At 31.9% G+C, this 10,104-nt stretch overlaps 1 protein-coding gene across 1 annotated transcript in view; it reads right to left on the reverse strand.

The window, feature by feature from the left end:
- The window catches only part of LOC117175477 (transient receptor potential channel pyrexia-like), a 179,335-nt gene that overhangs the window by 116,565 nt on the left and 52,666 nt on the right, over positions 1 to 10,104 (reverse strand). The window lies entirely within an intron of this gene.

Raw genomic sequence — 10,104 nt, forward strand, 5'->3', positions numbered from 1 at the left:
AGAATGTTGAATAAACTAGATGCAAGCATGAAGAGCATGGGCCTCAAAATTAACGCAAATAAAACAAAAACTATGGCGTTCGAAGGAAAGAGTGAGAAAACAGTATGCAATATTCTATTAAATGATGAGAGAATTGAACAAGTTAATAAGTTCGTATATCTTGGTAGCATATTTACTAGGGACGGGAAGATAGATGAGGAATTAGATAGACGAATAAATGAAGGTAAGAAGGTTATTGGTAGAGCAGGTCCCCTTATCAGAAGTAAAAATATAGCAAATAAAGCTAAAATGGCAATACATAATTCCATATTTGTACCGACAGTACTATACGGTAGCGAGACATGGACTTATCAAGAAAAACATAAGAGTAAAATTAACGCAATTGACATGAGATTCATGCGCATAATATGTGGGAAAACCCTGCTGGAGAAAGTAAGTAACGAGACAATTCTAAAAGAATGTGGTGCAGAAGAGACGCTAGTGGACACATGGGAAAGAAATCGATTAAGATGGTTCGGACATGTTGAGAGAATGCCAAATGAACAACTAACGAAACATGTGTATCAAGGTAAAGTAAATGGCAGCGTGCCCAGAGGTAGACCGCGGAAAGAATGGTTAGAATGTGTGAATGAGACCCTAGATAGAAGAGACATAAGAAGTCACAGAAACACGAGAGCCTGCATAAAAAAATGCATGGACACAAAAGAAGCTAGAGAAATATGCCAGGACAGGAAAGTATGGCGGCAAATAGTTAATAAAAGGAGTGTCAGTAGAGTGAATAAAGCCTGAAATAAAAGACCTTGGCCACTAATGGACCCAAGTGGGGAACCTTACATAACGACTTCGTGAAGTTCTTCGCTTGGGGTGATTTCTAGAGAGATTGATCAGCATCCTGGGTCGGAGCAGTGTTGCGGAACGAACGTGTTATTTACTTAAGTAGCACGAGAATTCTGGATCAATCTCAAAAAATTTCTATCTCTTCCACACACCACCCCTTTCCTCTACAGAGTGAGTCACGCCTACCCCGAAAGGGAAATAACCTAATGGTGTAATAATAATAACAACAATAATAATAATAATAATTCACCAAATCGTAAGCTAAAATATTTACAATCTCTCATATATAGCATAAAAGATCGAAAAGCGCGCTTTTAACAATAATCGCGATTATTATTCATGGTATCGTATTAAAAATTAACGTTACATATTGAGGCATTACATTATTATAATAAGCAATACAATTTTAATAATAAATATTTCTTTGATCGTTTTTCAACTTCAGCAAAGTGTATAACTAGATGCCCAATTTATAGGAAGAAAGTTTTGCCATTTAGGTAAATATTTACCGAGAGGGAGATGCTAAAATTTTAGGATATTTCACGCCCTGTCCGTTAGTAATATGTATTTTTTCAAATAAATTTCACATTCTTTGAATTTGGAACATTTTTTTCTTATTAGACTTTAGATTTTTTGTCATGTTTAAATTGTTTTATAAATAGAAATTAATAAAATTCTGTAGAAATTGTTTACATCCGATTTAAAAGAAGTTTTTAATTCTTTTTTTATTTCGTAAGCAAAATGACAACTACAAAAAATGTTTTTTTTTTAAAGAATACCGTTCATTATGACATATTTAGAATCAATCAAAAAGATCTAGAATCAATGACACAACTATTTCGAAATGTTTTTTAATAGAACTGTAGAAGTTTAAACATTCATTGAGATTGTTATAAACAAATAAGTGGATGAAAATAATTTCGTGAGTATTAGCAATGTTTGGTTACTTAACTTCAACTACATTTTTACAATGTATAGACAAAGGGGTTTGTAAGTTTGATTAATGAAGATTAATAAACAAATTGCTCTGAAGTAAACAAATTTTATTAACAATTATCTATTCCAACTATATGTGAGAAAATAAATACCATTTTTGTATGCAACCTACCCTAAATGACGAATAATTATTACTGTTGTCAAGAATTTTATAAATAAAGTTCTCTCATTGTATTATCTTATCTTATAGACTAAAAAACCATTTTTCATGTTGAAATCAACTGCCAATCACTCATTTTCATTACATTTGGTCAATCCATAACAATGTAATTACATGCCATTATTTACCAAAAGTTTAATATCATTAACATTACAATGATTATTATTAAAGCAGGTAAGGTTTGCAACCAAATAATAGCCATCAATATTAAGGCAAATAGCCAATGAACACGATGAATGTTGCGTGTTTCACAAGCTTCTCTAATAATAATAAATAATAATAATTTATTTGCTTTATGAGTAATATTAATTAATTTTCCTTCATTCAGCTCATAAACTGCTTTTTGCATATATTGTAAAAATTTATTTAATATTAAGTGATCAAAAATTGCTCCTGAAAATCATTTATAAATTGTTGTGACATTGATTCTAGATGTTTTTGAATGAATTTGAATATTTTATAACGAACGGAATTCTTATCAAACATCAAAACTTATGTTTGTTCTCAACTTGTCATTTTGTTTATGAAATGAAAAAGTATTTGAAATCTTTCCTAAAAAATCGGATATAAACAATGTATTCAGAATCTCATTGATTTTTATTTTTGAGAAAACTTGAAGATGATGAAAACACATGTGGTTTAACAATTAATTTCTATATACAGTCACTTTAAGCCCTACTGAGCGACGATAAAGAAGACCTCAATCATTCAAATTTAAGAACTTCTATTTCTACGTTTTTTAAATTTAAAAGTTTTTAATTTTAAATCTCCAAAATTAAATTTTTTTAATAATTTCAAAAATATATCATTTAAAATTATTCACATTAAAATTGAAGGATCTGCAATTCAATTCAAGTTGGCGAGTTTTCAATTGTAAAAATCTTCAAAATGGATCAATGCTGAAAATGGAAGACCTTATAGACGTTTGAATTTTTCTCTCATAAAAAAGTGGAAAAATTACTCCTTATACGTTACTATGACGACAAAATGGAAAAAATAAAACATTTTATTTGTTGGGAAACGCGTTTTTCATTGATATTTTTCCCTCGAAATTTCAAAAAAAAATTGTTAAAAGTTTTCTATTATTAAATGTGTCTTGAAATAAGTTAATCGAGTATATATCGTGAATAAAAGCCAAATCCCATTTCAACATGAAAATTTACGTGATCAGCTGAAGTGAAATCCACCAGTACTTTTTGGAATAATTTTGGATCCATCAGCATAATTTTGAGACTGCCTTGTATACGTTATGGTCTTCTTTTATTTAGATCATTTAGACAGTCTGTCAGTACATGTTTCATGGAGAGGATCACTTTAAAACTATCACACATTTTAGGAACACGTTTTGAAATTAAATTATAATACGCTACGTGGGTGCGCCCAATTCTCAATCTAATTAAAACTATTTATTCGTTTTGACTGTCTAGGGAAAGGTTGTTCTTCTAAAAATAAAATAACTTTCAATTTCATGAAGTTTGGCGTTTGATGATGATTTCCAAAAATTTTTCCAGATCATATCGAAGGTAGAGGTGGAACATTAACAGGAAGAGTGCTGGCTAACTTAGCTAGGGCACAAGCTTCTTCTTTGCCTTTAATTCCCATATGCGAAGGTATCCAAAATATTACCATCTTCTTTTCCATAAAATAAAGTTCTACCAACCACTCTTGGATAGCTTGGGTTATACATTTGTATTTTGATAAATTCTTTATAACTGCGATAGCACTCAGAAAGTACAAGAAGATAGAAATTTTTGTCCTTTGATTTTTCCACAAATTCAAGACCTTTCAGGAATGCACACGTTTTACCTCTAAATATGGAATTAGAGTCTGGCAGTTTGAATTTTGACTTGCCTTTAGGAGTTGCTATTCCACACCCTATTCCTGTTTTTTAATTAGATACCCACCAGTGCAAATTTGGACATAGTTGGAGAAGTTATTAATATGATTTTCAAAGTTAACTTTGTATTTTGTTGCTTCGGTTGGATTTTTTGGTAGTTTGTGGAGTGCCAAAATTGTTTCTGGTAAGGAGATTGCCCAAAGTGAATATATATATATATGGTCTTCTTTGTACATGCAAATAGTAGATAGTAGATTTGCCTTTTTCAGAACTCTAATATAGATTGTTTCTAGACATTTGCCACGTCCCTCGTATTTATTTAGTTGAATTCCTTTAAAGGTACTTTTTTAGATAGAGTTATTTGGCATAGATGCCAGCTTAGCAGCGTGAGATTAAATTTTTTTCTTTTTTATAAACGCAAGGGAGTTCCTAATGTCAATCTTAGTCCTGCATTAGGAACAGGTGATACCTTATCTACGAGATTAGGGTTTGCCGAGTTGTAAACCGTATATCCATTGTGAATGTTTGACCTTACAAGAGCGCTAAATGTTTTTATAAGGAGTTTTTTATCAGCATCCCAGATTAAGTTGGTTGATGTGGAGTAACCATGTAAGGTTCTTGTGGAAAATTAGACCTAGGATTTTGGTGATCTCAGTGACTATTAGCCCATTAGCTCATTAGCTCATTATTCCATTATCCCGATGTCATCTGAAATTTTTCTGTTTCTAGTTGGTTTGGGTAAGTTTCCTGTGACGTCATTAAATGTCACCAAAAATAATGTAATGCTCAGGACGGATCTTGACTCTTACTTAAATACATTTTCGTACGAGAAAGTTCTGTCACAGATTTCGATTATTAAGCTTTACATACTTTATGACCATAACTTACTTTTTATTTGTCATTTATGAGAACTAAATAATTTAACCACCTAGTTGTAAAACGACGTTTGAGTAATAATAAATTTCTTTGGAATATTCTCTCATTTTAAATGACATTACTGTATGTATTGGTCAGTAAAACAAGTACGAAAGAGTCATATATAATCATGAAATTGATCAGAGAACTCGATTTACATCAATAGAACCGAATCAAGAGCAGAAATAAATATCTATTTAAAACTCCCACAATTTTATAATTCCGCATTGCAGTTGATTTTATGCTTCATATCGCAATATTCATAATAGAATTAAATTACACATGGAATATAAAGTTCCCACATAATCGACGTGAAATGAATTCCATGCAGGAAATGGGGCTACAAATGGTTTCAGCCGAGAGTGGTTTATCTTGAACAGACTGAACAGGTTCGTAGTCAGAAAGTTTGTTTGCGGAGGCTTAAGTAACTCGCGTACAATATATAAAAGGGAGGTAGGAGGTAAACTAAATTCCGCACGAAGGAAGGTTATCTTGACGGAATTACAGGTGCTCTGGAATCAAGAAAGGAATTTTTATACAAAGTCTTCCCCTGGTAATTAACAAGGAAACTTTACAAATGCTCAGAAAAATATTAGTCTTGAATTAAAGACATTTTTTCTTTGTCATAATTTTTTTCCTTTGACAAAAAATAAATTTTAAAGAAAATCATTTAAAATTAAGTAAATCTTTCGTTTGAGAAACAAAAAATGAATTTTTTCTCTGAGTGAACACAGTAAATCCTGAAATATCAAACCATTGCATGCACATCATTTTGATTATAAAATCTGGATGAAAATTATCAATTTTTGCGGATTGGAAATTAATCGTTACACAACTTTATTCAAGTCTGTCGAATGGCAGTTGTAATATTGTTTACTGTAAGTCGTAGGCCAATCCTGGCCGACATAATATTTCTGAATAAAGGAATGTTTCAGACCATTTTAATTTAACACGTAGTTAAACTCTTATCTAAAAAAGACCAATTTCAACCAAATAGTTGCATTTTTTTACCAATGTAAATTAATAAATAAATAAATTTTCAACTAAAACAGTAAATCTTTGAACAAAATAATGCATTTATAAAAAAGCAGTTCTACTTTTAACCAAGTAGTTAAATCTCAAGCAAACCAAATAATGAATTTTCAACCAAAATGTAATATCTGATATTTCAATAAAAAAATATTTATATTGTAAATTAAAAACAAAACAGATTAGCAATCGAAAAAACAGTTGCATTTAAAACAAAAAAAAAAATGCTAAATTTCTACAAAAACGATGAATTTTCATCAAAAGAGTTAAATTGTCTTAAAAAAATATTTCTAAATAACTCAGTTGAACTTTTGACCATAATAATTAATATTTGTCTGAAATCGTTAAGTTTTTAGTGAAAAAATGTATCGTCTAAAAAAAGTGATTTTTCAACCAGAATTAAATTTCCGACCAAGAAGATTTTTTTTCTAAAATGACGAACTTTTGGAGAAAATATATTAATTTTTAACCAAATAATTGAATTTTCTATGAATACGAACAATTCTTATTCAAATATTTGAATTATTGACAAAAAAATTAATTTTGAACAGAAAATTGAAAAGATAAATTTTTAGTAGAAAATATTAATTTTTAATAAGTAAAGAAAAATTTCCAACAAAAAATTTAATCCTTCATCCAAAGAAATTAATTTTTAACAAAGAAGTTCAGCTTTAAGCCCATTATTAACCAAAAATATGAGTTATAAAAAAAATTAATTTTCAGCCAAACAATTGCATTTTTAAGAAAAAGAAATTAAATTCCTATCACAAGAGATGAATTTTCAAGCAAAAAGACGAATTTTCAAAAACAAAATTTAATTTTCAAATAATAGATGCTCTTAAGTAAAAGAAAAAAAATTCTGCCAAATGTTTTCATTTTTAACCCTTTAAGGACCAAGGCTTTTATACACCAGTAAGCCATTTCCCTTTCGGGGTAGGCGTGACTCACTCGGTGGGGAAAGGAATAATGTGAGAAAGGGAAAGAGAATTTTCGGATTGATCCAGAATTCTCGCGTTATTTATTTAAGTAACACGTTCGTTCCGCAACACTGCTCCGACTCAGGTTGCTGATCAATCTCTCTAGCAATCACCCCAAGTGAAGATCCTCACAAAGTCGTTATATGAGGTTCCCCACTTAGGTCCATTAGTGTGCAAGGTCTTTTCTTGCAAACGTCATTCACTCTACTGACACTCTTTTTATTAACTATTTGCCGCCATACTTTTCTGTCCTGGCATACTTCTCTAGCTTCTTTTACGTCCATGCTCTTTTTCATGCAGACTCTCGTGTTTCTGTGACTTCTTATGTCTCTTCTAAGTAGGGTCTCATTCACGCATTCTAACCATTCTTTCCGCGGTCTACCTCTGGGCACGCTGCCATTTACTTTACCTTGATACACTTTGTTTCGTTAGTCGTTCATTTGGCATTGTCTCAACATGTCCGAACCATCTTAATCGATTTCTTTCCCATGTGTCTACTAGCGTCTCTTCTGCACCACATTCTTTTAGAAAAATCTCGTTACTTACTTTGTCCGTCAGAGTTTTCCCGCATATTATGCGCATGAATCTCATGTCAATTTCGTTAATTTTACTTTTATCTTTTTCTTGATAAGTCCATTTCTCGCTACCGTATAGTAGAGTATGTATAAATATAGAATTATATATTGCCACTTTAGCTTTATTTGATATATTTTTACTTCTGATAAGGGGACCTGCTCCACCAATAACCTTCTTACCTTCGTTTATGCGTCCATCTACTATCGGCGAGAAAATTATAGGCATCTGCCTTTGAAGCTTAACAACTCAGTCAAAAAAAATGCTAGCGCAACAAAAAAAAACAGTCATATAAAAGCTGAAAGTGTTCTACGTAAATGAACTTGAAGATGTTCATGTAAAAAAATTTTTGCGCTTAGCAGACTGAAAAATGTAAAAAAAAATAAGGATTTTCGGGTACATTTAAGAACAGTCAAGTTTAGAGCATTATTTCTTATACAAGGGGCGATGGGAAAAATTTCATGAGTATGAGGAAAACTGTTGCGGACCAGCTGTAGTTGAGAAATTCAAAAAATAATAAAAATTGTTGCTTAAAAGTACAAAAATGTGTGACTATATTATCTTCAGTTCAAATACAGATATTAAAGCGATTCAAACTGCAAACTGTAATGCATAGGCTCTGTATTGATTTTCAATCGCCCGTAAGGACGTGTTAGTCTTATTTTTTGTGAAAATCGCGATATTTCTAGACATTTTTTCTCACTGGAAAACAAGTGACAGAAAGCAAGGAGGGCCCGTTTTTGTTTACTGCCGACCGCTGGTCCCTTTCTTTGACCCATGGCCAGGTGCCATCCAAGCATTCAGAACTAGGGGTCGAAGAATGGCACTAGCGGTCGGCAGTAAAATAAAACAAGGCCCCCCCCCCTGCTTTCTGTCGCTTTGTTTCCAACAAAAAAAATGTCTACAAATATCGCGATTTTCACAAAAAAGAAGACTAACACGTCCGTCCGGGTGATTGAAAATAAATACAGAGCCTACCAATTACAGTTTGCAGTTTGAATCGCTATAATATCTGTATTAGAACTGAAGATAATATAGTAGTACATTTTTGTGCTTTTAAGCAACAATTTTTATTATTTTTTTAATTTCTCAACTGCAAATGGTTCACAACAGTTTTCCTCATACTCATGAATTTTTTCAAGTTTTTCCCATCGCCCCTTGTATAAGAAACAATGCTCTAAACTTGACAGTTCTTAAATATACCCAAAAATCCTTACTGTTTTTTTTACATTTTTCAGTCTGCTAAGCACAATTTTTTTACATAAATCTCTTCAAGCTTATTAACGTAGAACACTTTCAGCTTTTAAATGAGTGTTTTTTTGTTGCGCTAGCATTTTATATGACTGAGTTGTTAAGCTTGAAAGGCAGATGCCTATAGTTTTCTCGCCAATAGTAATTCCTCATATATCTTCCCGCCCCCAGTAAATAAGCTACCAAGGTATATGAAATTATCAACTTGTTCAATTCTCTCATCATTTAAGAAAATATTGCATAGTGTTTTCTCACTCCTTCCTTCGAACGCCAAAGTTTTTGTTTCATTTGCTTTAATTTTGAGGCCCATGCTCTTCATGCTTGCATCTAGTTTATTCAACATTCTTTGTACGTCTTCGATTGACTCTGCCATAACAACCTTATCATCTGCGACCGCTAACCCACGTACCCTTACTGCTTCGTGATCCACACCCTCTTCGTCGCAGAGAGCCATTCTTAAACACTTGTCCATATATAATATAAATAAACATGAAAACATAACGCATCCTTGTCTAATTCCTTGGATAATATCGAAAGAGTCACTCAATTTCCCATTTACCCTTACACTCGCTTTGCTACACGTACATATTGTTTTTATAGCTTGTAGGAGCCATCCATTTACTCCATACTCTTTCAGGACTTCCAAAGTTTACTTCTATCTACCTTATCAAAAACTTTTTCTAGGTCAACAAATGTACAGAAAACTTTTTTTAATACTGACAAACTTTTTTCTGTAATTTGCCTTAAACTAAATATTTGATCCGTACGTGACGTTCCTGGCATAAGCCCACTTTGGACTTCCCAAATCTTTGCTTCTGTTATTTTCATTACCCTACGAATAAGTATTGTTTTAATTTAGGATATTTGAATAAGATTAACATCCAAATCAAAACCCTTTTTTAACGTCCAATAATCAAATTGATAAGAAGAATTCCTGAAGTAGAATCAAGAATCTAACGACCAAATTTGGACAACCACCACAAAATGTTCTCACTGCAGCCTGAAAAACAAAAAAGGAACTCGCCACCGTGTTTGAGCATTTCAGCGTTATTACAGTCTACCCCGGAAGCCTTGCCCTTTTTCAAGTTCTTAATTATATTCCTAACCTCAGTGACACTGACTTTCTCAATTGAGTTTTCTATCGCATCGTGTTCAACATCGCAATTGTGGTGTCCTATAGCTTCCTTCAAAGTCGTTTTGTGTTTTCGTCTCTTCTTCTTCTCTAATTGTATATTTACGTTCCTTAACTAATCGTTTGAGAATCCTGTTTTCGTTTCTATAATAATTTCTACGTCTAAAGGCTTGATCCCGTTAAATAAAAATGCTGATAAAATTCAAGAACAATGTATTATCGTTTTCTGATCAATTTTTGAGAACAAAATTTCAATATCTATACATTTCTCGCTTTCTATTGAGTATAAACTAGCTCAAAACTACCAGGTGTATACATATGAAACCGGTATTTTTTCAAGAAAAAAACACATTTATTTCAAGAGAATGATAACAAATATTTTATTCAAAGTATGCGC

The sequence above is a fragment of the Belonocnema kinseyi genome, chromosome 6 (assembly GCF_010883055.1).
Source record: "Belonocnema kinseyi isolate 2016_QV_RU_SX_M_011 chromosome 6, B_treatae_v1, whole genome shotgun sequence".
Lineage (NCBI taxonomy): Eukaryota > Metazoa > Arthropoda > Insecta > Hymenoptera > Cynipidae > Belonocnema > Belonocnema kinseyi.